Below are 24,171 nucleotides of genomic sequence, written 5' to 3' on the forward strand. Positions count from 1 at the left end.
CAAGTCACTTTCTGTCACTAGAATGTGGGCTGATGCCAAATGCTTCCTCCCAACCCATTTCTGCCCAGCACTACGGCAGGAGGAGCTCAAGTGTGGAAAGGGATGCCGTCTCTTCTTTGATTCCTCCTCTCTAGCCTCTTGGAACTGTGACCGCCTCTTCTGGCTTGGATTGCCTCTTAGGTCAGCTCCCACACACTCCTCTACATCCACCCCAGCCTCCGCCCATGACTGCAGGTCCCAGAATCTCTTGCTGCTGGTGTCACTGGGCCCTTAGCAGCCCCTTAGGAGAGGTTGACCAGCAAGACAGCTCAAACCCAGCTACGTAGTACCAGGTCTACTTGCTTTATGGGACATTCGTGCACCGCTGGCTGGACCCAGTGGTGAAAGTATGGGTTGCTCTACTGATCTTCCCGACTGTGTTTCCCCAGTTTCCTCCTGCCCTGCACAGGAACAGAGCAGGAAGCTCACCACTGATTCAGATAACCATACAGGGAACAAAGCCCTGTCTTCCATGCACATGCATCTGTACAAATAATTACACTGGACTACTTCACACTTGGCTTTGTGAAGGAAGAAGTGCTAGAAAGGGAATTTCCTCTTATCACAAAAAAATGCACATTCAATGAGGCTAAGACATTTCAAAGAAAGTCTCCCACCTTCCTGCCCCTGAATCATCCTCCTGTGCCCAAGCTGGGCCAGCTGGGTAATGCCTGAGGATACTTGGTTCCTCACTTCAGCCTTTAGGAAGCTCCCAAGGAAGGTTTCTCACACCAAGATTTTATTTCTCTCCTTAGTAAGTGATACCTAGTCTCTGTTCTTCAGCTATGAGTTCTAATTACCAATTTGTGAGCAACAACAATAAACAGACAAAATCCCACTCAACATCCTTATAACACTCATCACCATTAGAAGAGACTAAATTAAGCTACTGTTTTGGCCACCGTCTGAATCAGCATTTCGTATTTATATCCTATGTTCGAGAACATTAGAAGAGGGGTAGAGTGAATTTGTTTCCTAAAACCAACTCCTAATAATGGACAGAAGATTTAATCCAAAACTGTCCATTTCCAAAGGTTGTTTTTAAATTGCTTTTTGTGTGTGTGCGCTAAATAAAACTTTCAAATTTATACCTGCCTTTAAGTATATTATCAAATTCTGCAACATATATTTATGGTGTGTGTCATAATCTTGAGGAAATGAAAAGGAATCTGTATTAACAATTCCATTAATTATGGGATTGAATCCCAAATTAACACTGAGAACACAATCTAGTCATCACTTAATGTACCTTCCATGTCTCTGCTATAACTTCTAGGAAACTAATTTATTATGCCAAACTATTTTTGATTACCGTATGAAACAAATTGCAATGTAGAAGCTTGAGAAATTTGCTACCTTTTTCATGCAAAGGGTTGTAGTTATTGAACATGTGTTGGAGAAAACACAGTGAAAACAAGAATAAACAGAAAATGTGATAATGATAACAAATAGGAATTAAATAAACTACCAGCTGTGATATGAAACCAAAGCAAGCCTTTTCATAGGAAAAAACACACCAGAGCTATTTTTCTCATGGCATAAAAAACAGCAGAGCTGATCAACCTCATGGCTAAAAAAATGACAGTATCAAGGAAAAGGACATTTCTCTTAGAATTGTTACATTTCGCCTTCAATAAAATGTACTCAATTTGCTTTTGTTTCCTGGAAATAGTCCACATTTTAAATCTATTTTCTTAACTAAATACCTCTTAAATCATATGATATTTGTTGCCAAAAAACTATATAATATTTAGTATTTTTCTTGAGTTTTATACATTTTAGTGTATAAATCAACATGAATCTGGCCTTGCCTTTGAGATACAAAGAAGGGCTTAATCAAATGTTAATGTTAAATCAGTAACATCATGGACTATAATGTATAAGGTAATTTTAGATCCTCAGAAGAGGAAATTTTCCAGATTATGCTTTCAGTTTTAATTTTCTTGAAAAATAACAACAAAAAAAACCTTAAAATCCTCATACTTTAAAGTTCTAACATCTACTAGAAATGTCTCAATACTAAATTTCTTAGGAAGTGAATGCAATAATAAGAAGTCAATGGGAAGTAAAATACAAACATTATGATATGAAATAGAGAAAAATGAGTAATCTCAACCTGCCCTAAGGCCTATATCACTTCATGGTGGTTAATTTGGATCTTATGCAAAGGAAGTTGCTATCAGGACAAGGAAACAAATTCTCATTATATTTGGCACCACCAGGGAAATGACAGCAAGGCGCTTCGTCTGAGCACAATTTTGAGAAGAGATCTTGCTGCCAAGGAAACCTGCCTTAGTAAAAATACTCTCACTTATTTGTTCAATTATTCAATAGGCATTCCTTTAAATTTTGCCATATGCAGTGAAGGAGCACAAAGTAAATAGAGCACAGGGTTGCCACCAGCACGAAATATGAAATACATATTGGAAATAAAGGAGGAATGAATGCAAAGAACTGGAACCACCACAATGAGAAGTAATGAGGGCAAACTGGGCAGGTAAATGTGACAGAGGTGCTGACACATGATTGGGGCTCAGCCGTTTTCCAATAGACTCAATCCCTTAGCATTGTGAGAAGGGGGAAGGTGAGAAGATTTCCTGAATACCTTAGTCCCTTCAGGCTGCTGTAACCGAATTCCACAGACTGGGTGGCTCCTAAACAACAGAAATGTATTTTCACAGCTTAGGAGGATGGGCTGAAAGATCAATGCTGTGGCAGATTTGGAGTGAGAACCCACCCACTTTCTGGTTCACAGACGGCTGTCTTGTTGCTGTGTCCTCGCAGGGCAGGAGCTGGTAGGGAGCCCTTTGGGGTCTCTAATAAGAACACTAATCCCACTTGTGAGGGCTTCACCCTTATGACCTGGTCACCTCCTAACGGACCCACCTCCAGATACCATCACACTGGGGGGTAAACTGCAACGTGTGCATTTCCAGGGGACACACATAGTCATTCTATAGTGATGGACCCTAAGATAATTTTAGTTACTAGAAATTTTAGTTATTAGAAATACTAAATTTCTTAGGAAGTGAATGCAATATTAAGAAGTTACTTCCAGTATGTATTTCATATTTCATGCTGGTAAGAACCCTATCTTAAATTTTGGTTCTAAACTAAAATTTTTCAAGTGTGACCTCACTGATGTAGAGAGCCTCCGCAGCCAGCCCTCAGAGGTCCAAGGGCTCACACTTGGTTCACATGCGATCAAGGACTATCCCATTTGCTCTTACCCATGTTTTTTCCAAATAAAAATCATTTTATCTCATCCTAACTTCTTGATGCAGGAAAACCACAGACTCTTTGTCAGATAGATTCCCACTGAGGGGAAGCAGCATATGCCACCTCAAAATGTGCCTCTCCGGCACATGGATTGTTTTGAGCTGAAGGCAGTTAAGACCCAGCAGACTCAGAAAGAGCTTTTTGCCTCTCCCTTAAGTGCCTAGTTTAGATAGAGGGCCAGTACCAGGAAGACAGAGCTATTATCAAAGATATTTTTTTTATATCAGAAAGACTTATCTGCATGGCAGAGCAAACATCTGTTCACCAAAGTCCACTCCTCTCATCTTCCTGTGAATCACCTCCCTCCCCCTGTGAGGCTGGACCCCTACCCCCTTCTTAGCTCGGGTGACACACAAGCCTCAACTGCCAGACTCCCTGTGAGTCTCCTGTTTTTAGTGGGGCTCCTATACATATTAAACTTATTTTTCTCCTACAATCTACTGTATGTCAATCTGATTATTAGACAAGCTAAAGAACCCAGAAGGAAAACATTTTCTGTCTCTAAACTGCAAAACAAGCTTCTAGCCTGATATGCTGGCACCAAAGCTAGAGCTTAACATTTTTACAAAAAAAAAAACAAAAACGGGCAGCTGTGGTGCCAACCTATCCCTCAGGGAGAGGGGTTAATTCCCCCATAGCCTCCATCAACTCCAAGCATCTCAAAGAAACCTCCAACCTAAGTAAAAATAGCATGCCTGGTGTGTAGCTAGGGCTTCAAGGTCAGCCCCTAACCCCCTTCACAACTCTGATGAGGACGTATGTTCATTTGCCATTCACTGTTGCCTCTGCTGAGGTGTCCATCATGCCACCTGCAGGTCCAAAGGAACTGCGGCTTGAGCTGAGCCTGCTGCTCCAATTACTGCCACAGATCTTGGTACCAAGTTCTGACTGACCTACATAATTCTTTGAAGTGCAAGAAGGAAGAATCTTGCCCTAAGCATGCATGTTTACCTAAGGATACTGCGCACCAAACTTGGCCATGGTTACTAACCTTACTACATTTCACAGACCTTTTCACAGACGGACCCTGAGAATACGATCAGTTCCTAGTAGACAAGTTGCAAAGACCCAGAACCATCCCACCCCTTTGAACACACACTGGCCCTGGTTCTTTTCCTCTGCATTAAATTGTTCATTTGTTGGTTTTTAGAAGGCTTGTTATTTTGACCAAGGTTCAAGAGATTTCAAGAACTCTGAATACTGAGGAGAAATCTCTTCCACTTCCATTCCAGAACACTACTAGAGCATTTACCCAAATTTACCACCTCACTTCCCATTCCATTCCCACCTTATAGCATCCATCGAGTTTAAAAAACCTTAAAAGTACACCGCATTAAACCCTCTCTTTCACTGTGCATGCTTAAAGGATTTGGCACTACATTCCCCACACTTTTCACACACAAAGGTTTGAATGAATGTGAGAACAATATATTCTCACACAGAATTCTAGAAACATTCCCAGTGCAGGTCTATCCTCTCCTCTCCACACAGCTATCCTTCCCCGGGACTTCTGGGTCAGATCAATCAGAGTGTGCATTTCAACTCAGAAACTCAGTCATTTATGACTAAGGAAGTTAGCGTGAACCTCAATTTCTTATCTATAAAATGAGGATAATGAGTAAACACAATTTTTGAGTTATGGTGATGAGTGTATAATATAAAAATACCATAGTAAAAATAAACTGAGTGTTTTTATAAAAATGTTATAGCAAACATTTATTAAATGCTTACTATGTGTTCCATGCACTAAATGTGTATTGTCTGATTTAATATCCTAACAATCTATTGGGCAAATGTTCTCATTGTCTCCATTTTACAGATGAGGTCATTGAGACAAAGAAATGCTAAGCCATTTGGCCAAGTTCACACAGCTAGCAAGTACGGGAACCAGAACATGAACACCAGCAGGCCAAACTGTCAGCTACTTTGCCAAACTACCCCTGAACTACGTATGTTCTGTTGTACCAATGAGAGATTAACACAATGTCTGGCACATGGTGAAAGTGCCTAGTAAACAGTAGTCACTCTAGTCCTAGTAAAGTTGAGACAGTTGTGATGCTCTGTCACATGATACGACATCATTAGCAGATTTACAAAACAACTGCTGCTGGAGGCTTTCTCTCACTTACAGCTCTTTTCTACAAACTGAAGGCCTTTCAAAATGAGGACTATTACCAGGGAGCAATGACTGGAAAGGAATGTTTACACAGAGTTGTGGATGTCTAATTCACTTAGCATTTTGGTCTTTCATGGGAATGGTCCATTATGAAAAGAAAAAAGAGGTCTTTGTTTTCCAGATTGACATATTTTTCCTATAACCCCAAAACAATCTTATTAATCAGAATGGCCTTTGTTATCAGACCAAAGTTCATCCATTCTGAGAGTTGGACAATGAGCAATGACTTTGAGCTTCCAAAAGACCACCCCCTCCACACACACCAAATTCTGAGGATCTCAAAGATAGGAAGTAAGAATTTACCTCTGCAGTCTTAATGCATGACACATAGTAGTTCCACAATATACACCCACACATGCTTAAATGATGCAGGTGATTTATGGGGTGTTTCTGTAGTCTGACAGTCCTGAGTTATTAAAGATGCAGAGTTCCAGGACGTATTTTCACTGTTGTTCCTTTAGAGTATTGTTTTCAGAATGACTTCTCCCTTTCTAACCTGCTTGTTCAAAAATGTATATACCCCATCTTATTAGTAGTGCATTTTTATTTCTACTGGAATACAAACAGGAGCTCTACAAGTTCATTTTCAGAATGATTCCCTAGGTATAGGAAAAAGAGCAATAAAGGTGGGGGATCATGAAGAGCAACATTTACTGTGTGGGCTTGTTTTAAAAGTGCACAGAGATATAATTTACTTGTCCTATTCATGTGGCAATGAGTTTCATGTCATTTGAATAGAGGACATAAAAAGACTCATTCAGCCCATTTCACTACTAATTGGTTATCCCTACAGTAAGGTCTGAACGACAGAGCCAGAGCAAAGCACCCAAGGGAGAAAGAAAGTAGAAGAAAAACCACAGGGCATTTCTGCGAATCTATTCCTAAGACATAGATAGTGCCGCCTATTGATGCTATCCATCTTAGATAAGCGGATCGCTAGAAAGGAACACACAGAAAAGGTCATCCTTCTTAAATCAATAGTCACACTTTGCACTACCACCATTTGGCACTGAGCGTGGATATAGTCAAAAGACATGGCTTACACAGTTCAGTGTAGCAAAGTGCGCAGCATCATTAAAATCCCTCTTTCAACATCCCCTAAGCAAACCCATAGGCAGTGAATGCTTTCTATGTCCAAGAATTGTGAAAACTCTAAAAGTCAGACATGCAAAAGCAAATACATGCATTAATCAAAAATGTAATACTGTTCTTGTCTTTGAGAAAAAGAAAACTGATGCAATAAATCAATTATGTGAATAATCTAAGCTGGCTATATGAGTGATTTGGAGCAGTGACACATGCAAGTGGAGACAAGGGACCTCTTACGATGTCTTGTGAAGCACATCCCATCATCATAGGTTTCCAGCAACAAATGAACATTTCCTTTCTCTAACATTATTCATTCTTAAAAGAGAAGAAAATAACAAGGAACATGACACAATGGTACAAAGAAGTAGATGACAAAATTCAGAACCATCATGGCATGAATGAGAAATTTTCTATTAAATGTTTAGCAACTCCATTGCATTTTTTTCTAACTGCTCCAAGAACATCATTTTCTCATTAACTACTCAATGCATCAATACCACCCTGGGGACAAGACTGAATTAGCTCGTTCAAATGGCAAAGAGTTCATCTGATGAATCGCTCCTAGTCTCAGGGCACTAAAGTGGACAGAAGTGGGTTAATGGAACGGCTCATACCTGTTTCCGAGGAGCATAGGTGCTGGGCTTGAGTACAACTTGTTTAACAGAGAAATCTGCAGAAGAATCTACTTTCCAAATTTCCCTCACTTTGCATAGCATGTTGGACTGAATACTATATGGCCTTCATGTTTCAAGGCCATTTTAAATTGAACAGGAAAGACTATTCTTTAAATATCTAAATGTGATCATGCAAAAACTGTCATCAGACTGACAGCTGAGAGGGTAGTTCACTGGTAGTGGAATGTATAGAAAGCAACTGCAGAAATGCCTAGAATCAAAGGGAACAAACTGTGCTGACAGGTATGTTCTGTTTAGCTTACACAGTGACATATTTTGAAGGTTTAAATTAGCTGTCATTTCTTAAACATTAGAAGTTTTTACATTAAAGTACAGATTTCTGTTTTTTAAAAACACAGGAAGTCTGAAAAGACTAGCTCTGCTCTGGCACATGGCAATGATCTTCCAGAACTAAGCAGAGCTTTCTGGTTTTAGAACAGGCTGTGCTCTCCATGCACCACTGCCCACCACTCCCTGTCGTCTTATACCTGTCCTGATGCCTCACCCCTTGGCATTTAAATGTGTTATTTCCACCACTAGCTCTTGGCTGAGAATATACTCAATCTATTAAGACTCTCAAACTAAATTACTGACTTAAAGAAGTTATTAAAAATATATATTACTCAGTTGCTTTTTATTAAAATAGTAAAGACTGAGTTATAGCCCAGCAATAATTAGACTTCACAATTATTATCATTTCATTCAAGATTTATTTATCCTTCTAAGTACCAATTTCATTTTTTTTTAGAGCTGACCCTTAACTTTGTGGCTACATTTTAAAATACTTACTCTATCTTTGTGTTTCTAATTTCATAGATATATTAAAAATCAAAGAGCCATACAGTTTTTAAGGCTAGAATGTTCTTCACCAACATCTAGCTCCAATTAATGTATTTCACAAGAAATCTTAATTTGTGATCTTTTGAGGGCACACAGCTAGTGAAATAGAAATGCAAGGATGAAATATGATTTCTCAACCTCAGTTCAATGCTTGTTTTTAGTAGCAACTGGCCTTACTTGTTCTATGATATTTCATGAGAGAAAAATACCATGGTCCAAACCTGAAAAGTTTCTTCCTTTCTCTCTTTTTCCTTCCCACCACTGTTCCTCTTCCTCCCCTCTCTTCCTTCTTCCTTCCTTTTCAAAAGACCCAGTAAATTACTCGGAGGTAAAAATTAAATAAACATCATGTTGAACAGATAGCATTTCAGTGGATAACTGTACTGAGTACTTTCTGCATGCAGTTTTGTCTCATTACACTCGTAGTTTGCAGTATAGGACCTTCTTTTTGTGTAACATCACAGGTGAAGAAATGGGGATGTGCCCACACAGCCAGCTGGAGGCGAACTAACGGACCACACCATTGTGGGATTTAACAGCTTGACTCACAGTTCCGATGATTCTCATTTACTTTTGGAAAACAAAGTACGTACAATTTATTTAATAAGTAATAGAGAGGGCAGACAGAACGGATTCTCAAACTGTCAAAAAGCAGGCTGACTTCCAACAAGCTGGTGGCTTCAGAGCCCTGGATGCTTCATGGAAAAGTCTGAGAAAAATAATCTCATTCCGAAACCATTTTGGCTCTCCTAATCTTGCTTATTTCTTATTGCTCCTCTCCCTTATTTTATTAGTAATGAAGTTTATAGGAAAATGAGAGTGTCTCCTTCCATAGAAGGCCTTCATGTAGATCTTTTCTTTCTATCATCTCTATGCACTGTATTTCCAAGACTAGCCTTTACAACAAGTTTCACAAACTGCATGCCAGCTGTGCCAAGGAGGTAACTTCCAAAGATGATCTACCTGGGGCATCTGGGGAAGCTGCAGTTGTCTGCAGGTACCCATATGTCTTTACTGTCATGGAAATGTGATTCAGCAGACAATCCTCAAGCTAGGCAGCATAATGGTCAAATATGATTTTATTAAGTCCCTTCTATCTTTTTAAACAACAAACCCGCATTATAGCGAATGTTATGATTTGGGAGGTAGTGAGCCCCAATTTGTCAGTAATATGCAAATGACTTAAATTTATGAGAACTTACTGAATTCTAATGCTTAACTTAGATCTTCTTTTAAGAATATAAAAGAGGGCAGCCACTTTTTGATAGTTCAAAAATTTACTCGTTGTATTTTAGGTTTTGGTGTCATGAACATTGTGTGTGCACTTATGCAAAAATAGTGATGCTAAAATCTTAGAACACAGATGAATTGCTAGAGCCCGAGATCCCACAGCTAGAAATTCTGATTCGGCGTGTCCAAGGTGGGGCCCGGGAATGTACACATGTAATTAACATCCCAAATCGTTCTTTTACTTATTCCATGATTCATTCAATAAATTCTTAGTGCAACAAATATCGTGTTATGTGCTAGGTACTGTGACTATAATACTGAAAAAAAAAACAAAGCCCCTGCTTTCATAAATTGTCTTAATACATATATAAAAATATATAAAAACTTGGTAGTGATAAGAGCTCTTAACAGAAATCAAATAGGGTGAAGCAAGGGCGAGCAACGGTGGAAGAGAGAGCAAGACGGGATATTCAGGGAAGATCTCTCTGATTTTGTTGCTATGTACAGATCACACTTCGAGAAATCCCCCCTTTGCACAAGCTAAGGAAAAATAAAACTGACGTCTTGCTTCTCAGCTTGAAGCGGATGTCAGCTAATTGATGTCTTAAATGTCTGATTTTTCTTGGCCCTTAACTTTACACAGAGTTCCCTGCAATTCCTAACCCTCCCCCTTCGTCCCCTTACACAAATCACACATATTTTTTTTAGAAAGATGTTGGCATACATTTAAAGTAAAGAAGGTGTGGCATCATTGTAGTATTAAATAAAAAAAGTCTTTTTTAATGAAAAATGAAATTGCCAAGAAGCTGGCATTCCGGACCTGGTAAAGGAAATATGGTATCTAGAAAAAAAGGATGTGATTGTCACACTTTATTTTAGTCACTCAAGGAACACCTGGAAAATTTTATCCAGGTGTAGGTACTTCAATTTAGAATAGATTCAGAGAAAACTGAGCCCATTCAGCGGTGCGCTCCCAAGATGGGAGCAAGGGCCAATGCTGTCCCTTGGAAAGAGAGCTTGAAGGAGCTGGGGATGTTTTCCCAGGAAAGAGTTGACTCACCTGAGACAGAAGACCTCTATTCAGATATCTGAAGGTCATAGAAAAGGGATTCTGTTTTGTTTTCTATGGTCCCACAGGGCAGAACTGAAAGAATAAATGAAAATAGCTGGGAGAGCAAGATTTGAGGCTTATATAGGCATAATCTCCACTGTGGAGCTATGCGAACACCCACTTGGGAGCCTCAGGCAGGACATGCCTTGTCAGAGGAGCAGAGCTCCACGACCACGGGTTGGGATGGCAACAAAGGCCTCCCAGATCCAAAAGAATGGTTGAATTAGAAGACGACCCAGGTCCTGCACTAAGGAAAACTATAATGCCTGATTCATAATTGCATGACTCATAATAGCTTGATTGATCACCCCCCAGAAAAACAATAAACTTGGTTAATCTCACAGGCCTCTTGAATGAGAAGTCATGTCCATGCTGCCTGGACAAACAGCTGTGTGGGAAAAAGGGGACATTTTAAGTTGAGCTACTTGCCCTTTAAAAAGGCCCTACATGTCCCTTCTGGGCTTGCTCCCTCCTTTTGGGGGCTGATCTCTTCCGGCATCCATTATCCATCTCCCAAGTGGCCCCCGCAGATCTAAACTCATCCCAGGCACCTGTTGGCTCTTTCAGAACCACCCAGGATGCCGTTCCCTGAGATGCTGTGTTCTTCCATGTGAGAAATCAAATTAATAAAATAAACAAATTTGGTGTTTCTCAATCCATTCAGATGATCCATTCATAATTTTTTTATATGTATGCATTCCATCCACTTATTTTTAACTGATTTGTTTTTCTATTTAGATTAAAATGTTTACGATAACATGTTCTCTTACTACTATAAATGAGATACTAGAACTCCTCTACACACAAATAAATATATGAGTCAATGACTGAGCTGGACAACCTTGTTTGGAAACCTAAACAATTAAATTCTAAATGGACATTGTAACCAGCTGAATTTTGGCTTTTGAGGTCTGCACTCTATGAAAAAGACATGCTAAGGAGTATTAAAAATTTATATAACCATACTATCACAAAACTAACCTTTTACTTAATCTGAAGAACAGAAAGATAATTAAAAATGAAAACTTTTTGCCTTATAGAAGTCTATTATTTGCTTAAATTTAATCTTAGATTACCTATTACCATTTTGTATTCAGTCAGTGGCACCCATCCCATAATTTGGCAAATACTGAATTAATCAAATCTAAGGTCCCCACATTAGAAATGATACGAAATTTTAATCCACTGAAGTTACCCAGGTGGACAAACCTTTAAGGAAAAATTGATTAGAGAATGGCAGGAACCATGGAAAACCTGAGGAGACATCTTTAATCACCCACATATTGGGTGGCCCCTTAAGTTGGAATTTCCATAGAAAAGACCACCACAGAAAAAGGCAGGACTCGATTCTTGTCCCTAATGCAGCTCCCTTTGCCTAGATTGCAGGGCTGGCAGTACAAGGTTGTCCAGCTCAAATCATTGACTCATTCAGTCACCCATAAAATACAGTGAGCAATACTATGTATCAAGTGTTGTTCTAGGCACTGGGAATACAACAACAAAAAGACAGATAAGGTTCGTGCCCTTACCTCCACACTTACATGGGAGTTTTATGGGAGCAGGACAGCTAGTACAAATCTCTAAGGCAGAGTTTCTCTATCTCAGTATAATTGACATTTGGAGCAGGATAATTAAAAAAAAATTTTTTTTTGGTAGGGAGCTGTTCTGTGCATTATAGAATATGTAGCAACATCCATGGACTCTACTCACTAGGTATCAGAAGCAACTCTCCCACATGCCACCCCATGTTACTAACTGTCCCCTGGAGGCAAGATCACCCCTGGTTGAAAACCACCTCTCTGCGGCTTTCTTCCCTACATCCAAGGCCACAGCCTGCACTGTACACCTCTAGGGGGGCACTGGTCTCCTGTATCCTGCGTGAAGTCATCGCTTAGAGTTGTGCAACATCACTTCAAAGGAAAAGCTTTGCTTCGCTATGTTATGGATGAATTTATATGCTCTGGTGATGGACGTCAACTCAGAGAGGTAATAAAGTATTAGAATTTACCTACCAAAGTTCTACTTTATTTTTACATAGCATTCATGCATATTGCTTCTCTTTTGTGTTTTCTTCTGTCTCACACACACACACACAGACATGGAACCCTCTTGCTTTGTTTAATATGTCTTTATTTCTAAGTGGAAGCCCAAAGAAAGTGAAGAAGAAAAAGCATTCTTGATGAATACTGCTGTGCCGTTCTAGGTAATTCGTTGTTCTTTTGGAAATGAGAACATGAATGTCAGGAATTTTTTAAAGTTGAGAGTGTGGCAATAGACAGAAGTAGTGATACTGTCAATCCACAGACACCTTCCTTTTATTGATCCATTATAATGGACCAATGCTTCTCAACCCTAGATATCCAACAGAATCTCACATAGAAGTTAGAAAAAGCAACGACCACACAACAACAATAAAAGTAGCTATCTGTGCCCCACCTACAGAGTTAGAATATCGGCCAGAGAGCCTTAGGTATAAAAAATGCCATATAATAATTAGGTAATTATTATAGGAAGTCAAAGGTAAGAATCACTATTCTAGATTGTCAGGAAATACCAGGGAAAAAAATGCAAGAAAATAAGGATGCAGCACATACAGGATTCATTTATTTCAGCATTTTCCAGATTTCAGATACTAAGTTGCTTCCACCAAGCACTATACTTTCCCAAAATTAATTAGAACCCTTAGCATTTAGACATTTTTCCATACAGTATGCCAAAATAATTTAGCACATGCACAATGGTGTGTACACCCCTCCCTGACACAGAGATGGCATCGTGCTCATCTGTGCCTCTCTGTGACCTAGAAGCTACTGAGTTCTGAGGCTCACTTATATGACCCTTAATTGTAAATCAATGTGGTATAAACCATAATCACTTAAAATGTCTGAAAAGGTTTTTATACTCACATGAGATTCTAGGAAATCTTTCCCATTGCCTTTGAATCACAGTAACTGGAAGTCTGGCATTTTTAGTGGATAAAGAGATGTTTTAACTACACACAATTGACTAAGTCACAACTAATAGCCCAAAACATCCTTTTCCCAGAAAACAACTGCTTTTTGAAACTGTAATTATAGTAGGAAGCCAGTGAGAAGGTTAGAATGAAAGAGTCTATGAATAGCATTCTGAAAGAAAAATTAAATTCAAGTACAATTTCATAGGGCAGAAATGGGCCCGAAAGGGCAGAACCATTGTAGCCAGAGATAGGGGGTGGCAGACCCTGGTGCACGAGCAGAAAGAAGGGTAGAAAACACCGGAAATGCAAGTCTAACTGCTTTGTGTGGCTTACAAGGCCCGGCACAGTTGGTCTGGTGCCCGCTGCCTCCTCAGGCCTCTCTCCTCCTTGGAGAGGCCTTGTTACAAGCTGGGGCAAGAATCTTCAGAAGTTTCCATAGTGGATTGGTTTTCCGGAGAAGCAAACTCTGGTCTATTAATGAGGGATTTGAGATCCATTCAGGGGAAGGGTTAGGAAGAACACTGAACTGCAAAGGGAGAAGCTGAGAGAAGCCTCAGGAAGTAAGCATGACTTTAGAGCTGTCCTGAGTTGGGCTGAGGGTACCAGCCTTCATCCCTTCATAACAGGCTTTAGATAGATACGGCCTGCTCTGGAAAGCAGACATGACCTTGAAGGGAGGACTCTCTTCAGCTGAGGCCACCTTGATGGGGTCCTGGCAGGTGAGGGCTGGTCGCCGGCCACACTCCATGCTGCTGGCTCTCAAAGGCTGATCTGGGTAGAACATCAAAGAGACTTTACCTCACTACCCCTCATTTTCTCATGTGTAAAATGGGGATGATATTATCAATCTCAAAAGAGATATAGTACCATAAACGATGACTGTCCCACTGTTAAGTTCTCAATAAATGTTAAATCTGTGTCCTTACCTATCCTACTCAGGAAAGGATATGGATGCAATTTCGATTAAGGAGCATTTTTTTTTAAGAGTACCTACTAGGCAGTAGGAATTTTCTAATACCTGAGGAAAGAGTGTCAGAAGTTCTTGTCCAAATGGAACTTACGTTTTAGTAATAGGAAGAAAGAAAATAACCATGTAAATAAATAATTAAAGGACACCGTTGGGAGTAATAAATGTTAATTGAAGGATAAAGAAATGTGTTTGTAAATAGTTGTATTACTAGATTCCATTAGTGGGTCATAGAAATCCAAATCAACTGACTTAATTGAGAGGAATTTACTGACCCAGTAAAGGCATAGGGATAACCAGACTGAGGACCTCTGGATTCTGGGACCCAAACACCACCAAAGCTATCTTGCTTTACTCTTGTTTCTGTCTTGCTGTTTTGTGGCATCATTCTCTGAGATCAGCTCTGCTTTCCAGCTTAAGTTCCATAATTCCCCAGCAAAGGTCTTTAAATGACCAAATTTGCATTATCTGTCCCATCCTTTAATCAAACCATGCTAAAGGAGCATAACTGGCTTATAATTTGATACGTATAAACCACTATAGCCAAGGCAGTAAAAGTAACAATAATAAATATTGATCTTTTACAAGTATAAAATATAATAGTTACACAATTGTGTTTTTTTTTAAATAAGCTCTAAGAACTATTATATCCTCTTTACTGATGATAAAAATAAGATTCAAAGAGATTAAGTAATTTGTAAGACTACACATTATCAGTAAATACTGAAGGTCAAATTCAAACCCACTTCAGTGAGATCTCCAAAGCACATGCTCATAGCCACTAGATAATTAGACCATGCTAAAGTGGGTTACTGTCTAGTTATAACATAGTAAGCATAATTATTTTATTGCATTAATTAATCTGTGCTAATTGGTCTTCCATCCAACATGAAGGCATAATAATTGAACATTCACAAATGAAAAGCATATCTGTACTGAGGCCAACAAAATGGGAAGCATAAGAAAAAAATAGCAGGGGAAATTAACATGAAATATCTTTTAATATGATAATCATTGAGGTCAATCAGACAATAATTGAACCAGACCTAATTCATGGCAGGGGTCTGCATGCTTCCATTCGTTTGGGGTGGGGCCTATATTATATTGGAAAGTCAGTGAAGGACTGTGAAATGTGTACTGGTACAGAAGTTAGGAGAGATAAGATCTAACTCTCATTCAATAACATGCATTTGACCCTGAGTGAGTCAATATCTCAGTTTTCTGAACTGTAATTTAGGGACAGTAGTACCTAGGCTACCTACATAATAAGTTTAACAGGTATTCCCTAAGGGTAAAGATAAAGAAAAATACGAAAGCACTCAGAGTATTTATCATGCAGTATTTATAAAACATAAAGGTGCAGTTTTAAAATACCAAATAGGAAAAATATCTATATGCATTCTTTATATCTGTGACACTACAAAAACACATTAAATGTTTAACATAATATAATCAAAAGTAAACAATAAAGTTGAGATAGAATTTAAGTGTAAACAGTACAGAAGATGCTCCAATGGAACCATATATTTACATATTTAAATAAGTAACAAGGTATAAAATCCACCATTTTCCCTTTTCTAGTTTTAAAAAAATGTTATGGATTTTATTTTGACTAAAAGAATCTTAGAACGATACTTGTATATTTAATAATAAGAAAAAAAAACACAAAACGCTTTTCTGGTGGCCTTTCTAGATGTTGTGGTGATTGAAAACTTCAGTCTGCAGCCACATATTTTATCGTTTGATTTTACAGTCCTTGCATTTGAATTTCCAACTCAGCTTGATATTTTTAGTTGGAAAACTAAATTCACTTTAGATGGTACTATAAAAATGTGACAATGACAAAGGGAATGATTTGAGAAACCAACCATAATGGGAAATTAAAGGTCCCACCAAAACACTTGAAAGGCATTTATCATTAGAAATACATGCTATAAAATATAAGATAACAGAAACTTCTACATGTGGATTAAATAAGTAAAGTTGCTAAAAGGTGAAATTGTGCTATTTTTCAAAGTCTACTTCCCCAAAAACAACACTTTCCCTAACCTCCATGCATATAGGCTTCCCACATCTGGACTGAAACTTTGAGCTTTAGATTTGCGTGAGAAATTAGGCAAGTTGGAGCGGGAAGGGAGCTTGAAATCACTTAATCCAACACCACCATTTCATAAAAGTACAAAGTTGAAACTCAGACTAATGAAATGATATGCCTGAAATCATACTATACATCAGTGCAAGTCCCCAAGGTGGGGATTATACACAGATGATGATGATGATGATGATGGTAGCTAACATTTACTGAGGTGATTCTATGACATAAGATTAGGATAAGCAGCTTGACATTAGGAGAGATCATAATTTGTTCAAATAATGCAACTGGGGATTTTCAAATTAGGCCCGAAATTCAGATTTTTCTGGTGCTTAATTAATCAGTATACTATCTGTGGTGTTGCTTTCTGCCCTGCAGCTGGACTGATTTTGCCCCACTACTGCCTCCCAAGAAAAATAAAAGTCTGTAAATAAAGTTCTCTAGCCAAATGGATCATTCTTACTTTTCCTTTATACCTGGTTACCTGTCTCGGATCAGGCATCAGTTCCTCAGGGGAGCCCTCTCTGACCATAGGCCAAATCCCCATTTAACTGTCCTTTCTAACACTTACCAGAACAGCAATTTTACATTTGTTTGCATGATAATTTGATTAAGTTTGTGTCTACCCTAATAGATTATAAACTTCATGAGTGTAAAAACTGTGTCTCTTTTAGCTTGCTGTCTCCTTAGTTGAATATTTCTTAACAGTTAAAAATAATTGTTGAATGAATAAATTTTTTAAAATGTTTAATTCCTACAACCGAATGGAACATTCTATATTAGATAGCTGGAAAGTTATTTATAAAGTTAATTTTATTTTCACTGCCATTTTACACATAGCACAGGTTTAAAATGTTACAAATATATAAAATACAGATAACAGGAGACTATAACGTATAGGGATATTACACGCAGTTAAGGAACTGGCTGTACTCACAATATGTACTAAAACACCCCCAAAAAATCACATAAGGGTTGGTTAACTGGTTAAGGAAGAGTTAAAAACTGGCATGGACTGAAGTCTCTGAACCAACCTAAATTCAACAGACAACACCTTCTCAAATATAAAATTATTTGCCTGCTGTTAGCAGTTGTGACCAGAATCCCCATACAGAGGTGAAAGGGCTACAAGGTAAAGCCAAGAGCAGAGAAAAAGTACTGCCTAGTATTTGTTTGCAAATAAGTTACTTAAGATAACTATTTCAAAAGAAGAACCCAAACATACTATTAAAAAAGAACTAACAAGATTCATTTTCATTTTTCTAACAGTGCATACTGCCCTCAAGAAAGGGAGGTGATGCGGCACAGGGTTCTTAGCTAGCTTTGAGGCATCTCTTCTTCTCCTCCACCCCCCACCTCCCTTTCTTTTCTTCCTCTGGTAGGGCAAGAAGTGTGGTGTGTGTGGAGGCACAAATCTTTGATCTTTGTGCATAAGGCTTCCTTCCACTGCAGGATCATTTATGACAGGCTAAATAAGCCTTTGATCAGAAGCTTTGATTTACTTCTTAATTCCCTGCTTCATCACTAGGCTCTGAAATGTGCCTGCTCCCTTGCCCTTCCCTGCTAGCTGCTGATAGTGGTGATGTATTTTCATTGGTTTGTTTCCCCTGCAAGGCCTCAAATACTCGTGCACATGTGCAGTCCGATAACATCTGCTGTTTATGGGAGATGCCTATGATTTGTGGCTGTGTTATACATGGTATTTTTCCTCAACATGGATGGCCTTAGGGCAAAAATGGCATTTTTTTTTTGAGGAAACACAATTTTCTCTCTTCATTGGATCTTACTCTAAGTCATTTGTCTGGTTGTGCCACATATTTTCGTGAACGTTTTATTTGTGCAGTATGCCATGCTGAGACTTGAGAAGTCCTTTTAAATAGCAATGTACCATCCAAAGCATCTGCTTATTAAAAAAAATTATCTAAGTTTTGCTGGGTTTCACCATCCCTTTGTCTTTTATATTTTAGTGGTGACTTCACTTCAGTCTTTTTCTGCAATGCAATAGCAACTGTTTCACTAATAAAGGACTCTGCCTTCTGAAATTGCAAGGAAATCAAAAATAAATAAAAAATAAGAAAATGGCCATGAGGACTGAACCCAACCTTGTTAAAATCTTAAAAGCCAACAGACTGGCAATTACAATAAAAGTCTGCAAAATGATCACAGACCCAGGCTTACAAATAGAATTCTTCACTCACTGCTCATTCTACTGTCTTTTGATTTTGAGATGCCATTTCCCAAGTGACTTAAAATCTACCTGTAGCATTTTGACAACATATTTGCATATCTCAGTTTCCATTTTGAGCCATCACTAAGTTTTCATGGCTTAGAGATGGCACATATTTGTGTACATGATTTGAGTAAAAGCAGCTTCAATAAGACTCCAGTTGGAAAACATGAATTTTTGGCACCTCAGTACCAGAATTATATATGCAAACTGTAAGCAATCCAAGGAGCAGCAAAGGGAATGAAGCAAATGGAGCACTTGGCCAAGGAGGAGATGCAAGGCTTCTGAAAGCCTCTGGTAGGTAAACAACAAGAAAGGAACATAAGAGCCCATAAATATTTAAAAGGTGTGAACATCAAATATTGATAGGAATGATTAATTTGAGACAAGGGCATGAAGCTAATTCTGAGGTACTTATACCACGAGAAAAATAAAAAGGATACTGTTTAGTATCATCATTTTGAAATGTGAAACATGAATTATGCAAAATATTCTAGCATCCAGTGGATTCTCATAGCTTCTGAATGTCCCATTTCAAGAGATGCTGATGATAACTATTCAGAAGAGGGGGGACTTTCTGAGAAAATAGATTTTACTTGGCTTCCACTTAGGATCTCCCGACAAAAGATTTTCACTTTGCATAATACACATTTGACAATAACTCGTGCTTTTATTTCCTAATGGTCCTGAAGTGAATAGTCCAATGAAGAGCCCAGGATGCACTTAGCCATGTGGGGTACTGGAGAGAAGAGAGTTAAAGGAACATTAAATTTCATCAGAACCCAAGTTTAAGTGAGACTAGAAACTCCTAGCAAGATTGCCCAGATTCCAGGACCCAGAGAAGCAATCCAGGCATTTAGAACACAAGATAACCAAGGGGTGATCTACCAGGAGAACTTTCCCACCTTCCATTTTTCCTCCTCCCATCACCCATTTTTATAAAGCATCTAATGGGTGCTAGGTTCTATACTCAGTGGTTACAAATATATTTATTTGAAGTAGACTCTCCCCTTAATAACAAATGTGTGAATCATGTATAGCAACTGAATGCAGGGCATTTAAACAGACTTGAAGAAGACAGACTGATCAGCCAAGCAAGCTGCACTTGTGCAGTTCATTAAGTAGGGTTCCCCAGAGAGACAGAAGCAATAGGCTATTTATCTGTCTAACTATGCATCTAGATATATGTGTGTGTGTGTGTGTGTGTGTGTGTGTGTGTGTGTGTGTGTGTGTGTGTTCGCATATATTATGCCTGGAGAGTCATAGGCTTGTGGTTTGGGGAATGATTTCCTGCTGGGTATGAGTGTAGGTCAGACCTGTTATAGAAAGAGACCGGGACAGAAACAGAGAGAGACAGAGAGACAGGGAGATTGATGGATGGATGGATTGGTTTTCTATAGGAACTGGCTCAAATGATTATAGAGGCTGAGAAAAATACCACGATCTGCTGTCTGCAAGCTGGAAAACTAGCAAAGCCAACAGTGTTATTCAGCATAATTCCCACAACCAAGGACCAACAGCACTGACGTTACAGGCAGATGATGGCAGCCCAGCTCCAACAGAGAACAAGTTCACTCTCCCCTGACACGGTGTTGTAGTCAGGTCTTCAAGGCACTGGTTGTTGCTCACTCACACTGGTGAGGGCAGACTTCTTCCTTCAGTCTACGAACTCAAATGCTAACCTCTTCTGGAAACATACTCAAAGACATAATCAGAAATAATGTTTTACTAGCTGTCTGGGCCCCTTTGGCCCAGTCAAGTTGACACTAAATAAACCATGAAATGCAATGCATACATTGCACTGAGAACATTTCAAAATGAAAGGGTTGTTACCCCTTGTTCTCCCCAGAGTATTGAAACCAAGCCCTGATGTAACTAAGCATGTGAATGGTCTCTGACAGTGGACATGGATGTTATTGGAAAATAATAATCAATACCTTTATGAAAACTTCACAAACCAAGCTTTAATCTTCTCTCACATGATAGCCCTTTACTAAGACTTAAAATACCACTCTCTCTGGCCTCCTTTCAGGACATGCAGCCTAGTCTTTGATATAAAAGAACTCATCAAATCCATAAATCAGTAGGAGGGGCAGTTTGTAGAGATAAGCACCATCAACCAGTCTCAGCAGGCGACGCAAGGTGACTCACCATACTTAACAGAGCACATATTTACTGTGACCATCTACCACAAAAATATAGCCTCTGTCATTCAACTACTTAAGCCTTCTGTTAAGATGTATGGATAACGGCATCTTTAAATTATACATAGGTATGGCAACAATTGTACATATTGTTGTACAGACGTGTACAGATAAGCCTATGTTTTAATCCACTATGCAAAAACTCAAGCTCATGATTCTAACACTTAGGGTGTAGATTGTGCTTTGAACAATTTCAGATAAATTTGAGTGTTGAAAAATATAACAGGAAAATTAGGATTCATATATTACAGTCTAATCAGAACCTTCGGGATTACTTCAATCCATTAAGATTATTTAGAGGATGAATTGGGGGAATGCGCCAAATGAAAGATTTCAAAAGAAAATTAACCCTTAAATGTGTGTGTGTGTGTGTGTGTGTGTGTGTGTTTCATTGGGCTATGAATCCAGCTTCTGTGGAGCTGTACAGATAAATTTCTCAGGCACCACAGTGAAACCTAATGGCAAGAAAACTTATTTTCTAAAATTAAAAAATGGTTTTATCACTCATCAAGAAGCACACAAGAAAATAAAGATAATTTAATTAAGTAAAGGAAAACATGCATTGTGAGTGATCAGTTGTTCTGCAGGTTGCCAGCTATTTTCATGATGTCTAAGACCTAACTATTAATGTATCATCATGACACAACCATAGTTAAGATTCCTTATGATAGCGTAACATCTTTTTATAAATTTAATACCCTAGACATTACATTTCACCCTTTAATTTCTAAAAAGATGTACCTAGATTTCTTATGAACTAGATGTCATTCAGGATGAAATCATTAAAGTGTTTTAACAGAATAAATGTACCCCTCAAACCAGTCACCACCAAAGGATTTGATTAATAATCAAATTTTAGGAAGAGTTTTCTTTAAGAATATGAGTATATATTCCCAATACTTTTTAAATTTTCTAATAGACCGGCAGATTAACTGGAATTACAAAGCCTGTGCAGAGTACCCCTCTTGTAGAAAGTTCCAAGAGGAGGACCTCAATACAGTGAGGGGCAAAACCACTCCATTAAATGAGGAGGGGACAAATGTTAGTCAAAGCATATGCACTGTTTCCTCACAGACATACTGGAATAGCCCCCCAATTCATTTATTTAGAAGGCCCATCCTGGTCACCAGCCAGCAGGTGTGCTAACAATGGCTCATAAAGGAAAGGTGTTCCATCTCTTTCCATTGTCTTATTTAACAGTTACTAAGGTTCCAGTCTATAACCAGCATATAGAAAGATTCTACATCCACCGAATAATATCTTAATTCTTCAGGAGGGCATATTCGTTGGTAACAAAATGTGCTCCTGACAAAAGTAGGAATATTATTCTTTCATTCAATACATTGAGGAAAAATACCATTTGTTTCTCAAATCACTCTGACTTTAAAAACAAATAATGATACTAATTGTTGATATTTACTGGCTAAACACAATGCTAAGCATTTAAAAAATAATATTATTTAATGCACACCCACAGGCAATTGTAACTACGATTGCACTTTGATGAATTAGGAAATGGAGGTTAAAAAGGGCTCAGTAGAAAATGGGGAGCAGCAGAGGTGAGGCTTAGAACCTCCCCCCTCATGTTCTGAGAGAAATCTTCTGCATACATGGATGTTTATTGCCCTCGTTTAGCTCGGATTAACACATAGTCTACAGGCACACACCTGATCATCTACATTTGCTCTCTTACAACACTAAACTCTGTTTTCTACCTTTATCTCGTATCTACCTAACACTTCAGCATTTTATTAAAAAAAATAATAATAGAGAAATGTGGTATCCACATATAAATCAAGTTTAAAAATCAAATGAATATTCATATTTGAACTGACTGTGTATAGTTCATAATGCATGAACAAAACCGAAAGCTTCTGTGATGACTGCCCTTGCACTGTTCACCATGTAACTTATTCACTATGTAAGAATTTGTTCTCCATGTAAGAACTTGTTCGTTATGCATCAGAAGATTGGAGACTGACGAAAATTAGGCTTGGGGTGGATTAATGATTGTGCATTGAGTATTGACCCCCCTATACAGAAATTTATTGTGGTTAACAACTATTTGATCAATAAATATGAGAGATGCCCTCACAAAAAAAAAATTATATATATATATATATATATATATATATATATATATATATATATATATATATATATATATAAACACACTTCCAATTGTAAGATAAATAAGTAACCGGGATGTAATGTATAGCATAAGGAATATAGTCAAAATATTGTAACAACTTGGTATGGTGATAGCTGGTACCTAGAATTATCATGTATATAAATGTTGAATCACTGTGTTGTACACCTGAAACTAATGTAATGTAATACTGTTGTCAACTACCCTTCAATAAAAATAAAAAAATAAAATAAAATAAAATAAATTTTAAAAAAAGGGCTCAGTAGCTTCCCCAGAGCCACATCACTGTGTGTCTGGCCCTTGAAAGTGGACTTTTTCTCACTCTTCCAAACACTTTGAAATTAATTACAATTCAGCCTGGTAGTGCACAAAGAATTTGAAAAAAATCCAAAGGAGGATTCAGGTCAGATTTCTCACTGATCCAAATCCAAGGGACAGTTACTGAAGCTGAAAGGCCTTCAGACCATGGAGGGGTGAGTTCAGGTTGACCGATGGAAACAGGTTTTCTCACTAAAACTTCAAGCCTCCTAAGAAGCTGACCATCTCAGATCCCAGTGGTGAAATTCATTTTCTATTAAAAATGACATTTAGATAAACATCATCAAGATGCAACTTTCAGTTATGCCAGAGGGCAGCTATCAAGAAAAATAACCAGAGTTGAGTGTTTTGCTTTTTCAAAAACAAGCCAGCATTTTAATGCAACTCCAAAAAACCCAACAAAACAAAAACCCTCACTGCATTATATATCTGGTCCATTATCCCGTGTCACTCCCCCTGGCTATACTCTTCTACCATTCATTGCAATAATTAAACGCACTAAAAAAATGTATAAAGCAAATAATTAAGGAAAATATTCTTACCGGTAAACTAAGTTCCCCTAAGTTCCACGGTGGTATCTCTGCAGTATTAAGACAGGGTCACTGTTTGCAGTTTACAGCACCTAGAGACAGGTTTTAAAGTTGTAATTTTAGAAAAAAAAGCCCAGCTAAGGAACCACTTTAAAATTAATTTTTACCTTTTCCCTGTTAAAAAATATTGATTCAATATTTCTTTCTCCCCATCCCTCAAAAAACAAAACCCCAAATACCTAAACAATAGCATTGTTCTGTTGCTATAAAAAGGCATACCGTAGATTGCT

General features: G+C 38.2%; 1 protein-coding gene across 18 annotated transcripts in view; it reads right to left on the bottom strand.

Moving 5' to 3' along the window:
* The window catches only part of CHL1 (cell adhesion molecule L1 like), a 301,991-nt gene that overhangs the window by 129,264 nt on the left and 148,556 nt on the right, over positions 1-24,171 (bottom strand). For 16 of the 18 annotated variants that reach the window (XM_057507238.1, XM_036877825.2, XM_057507234.1 and 13 more), the window contains one exon: positions 23,894-23,973. The exons of the other annotated variants lie outside the window; for them this stretch is intronic. The gene's annotated coding sequence lies outside the window, so the exon portion shown is untranslated. The remainder of the gene's footprint in view (positions 1-23,893; positions 23,974-24,171) is intronic. 18 annotated transcript variants of the gene reach the window in all.

Source organism: Manis pentadactyla, chromosome 1 (genome assembly GCF_030020395.1).
Source record: "Manis pentadactyla isolate mManPen7 chromosome 1, mManPen7.hap1, whole genome shotgun sequence".
Lineage (NCBI taxonomy): Eukaryota > Metazoa > Chordata > Mammalia > Pholidota > Manidae > Manis > Manis pentadactyla.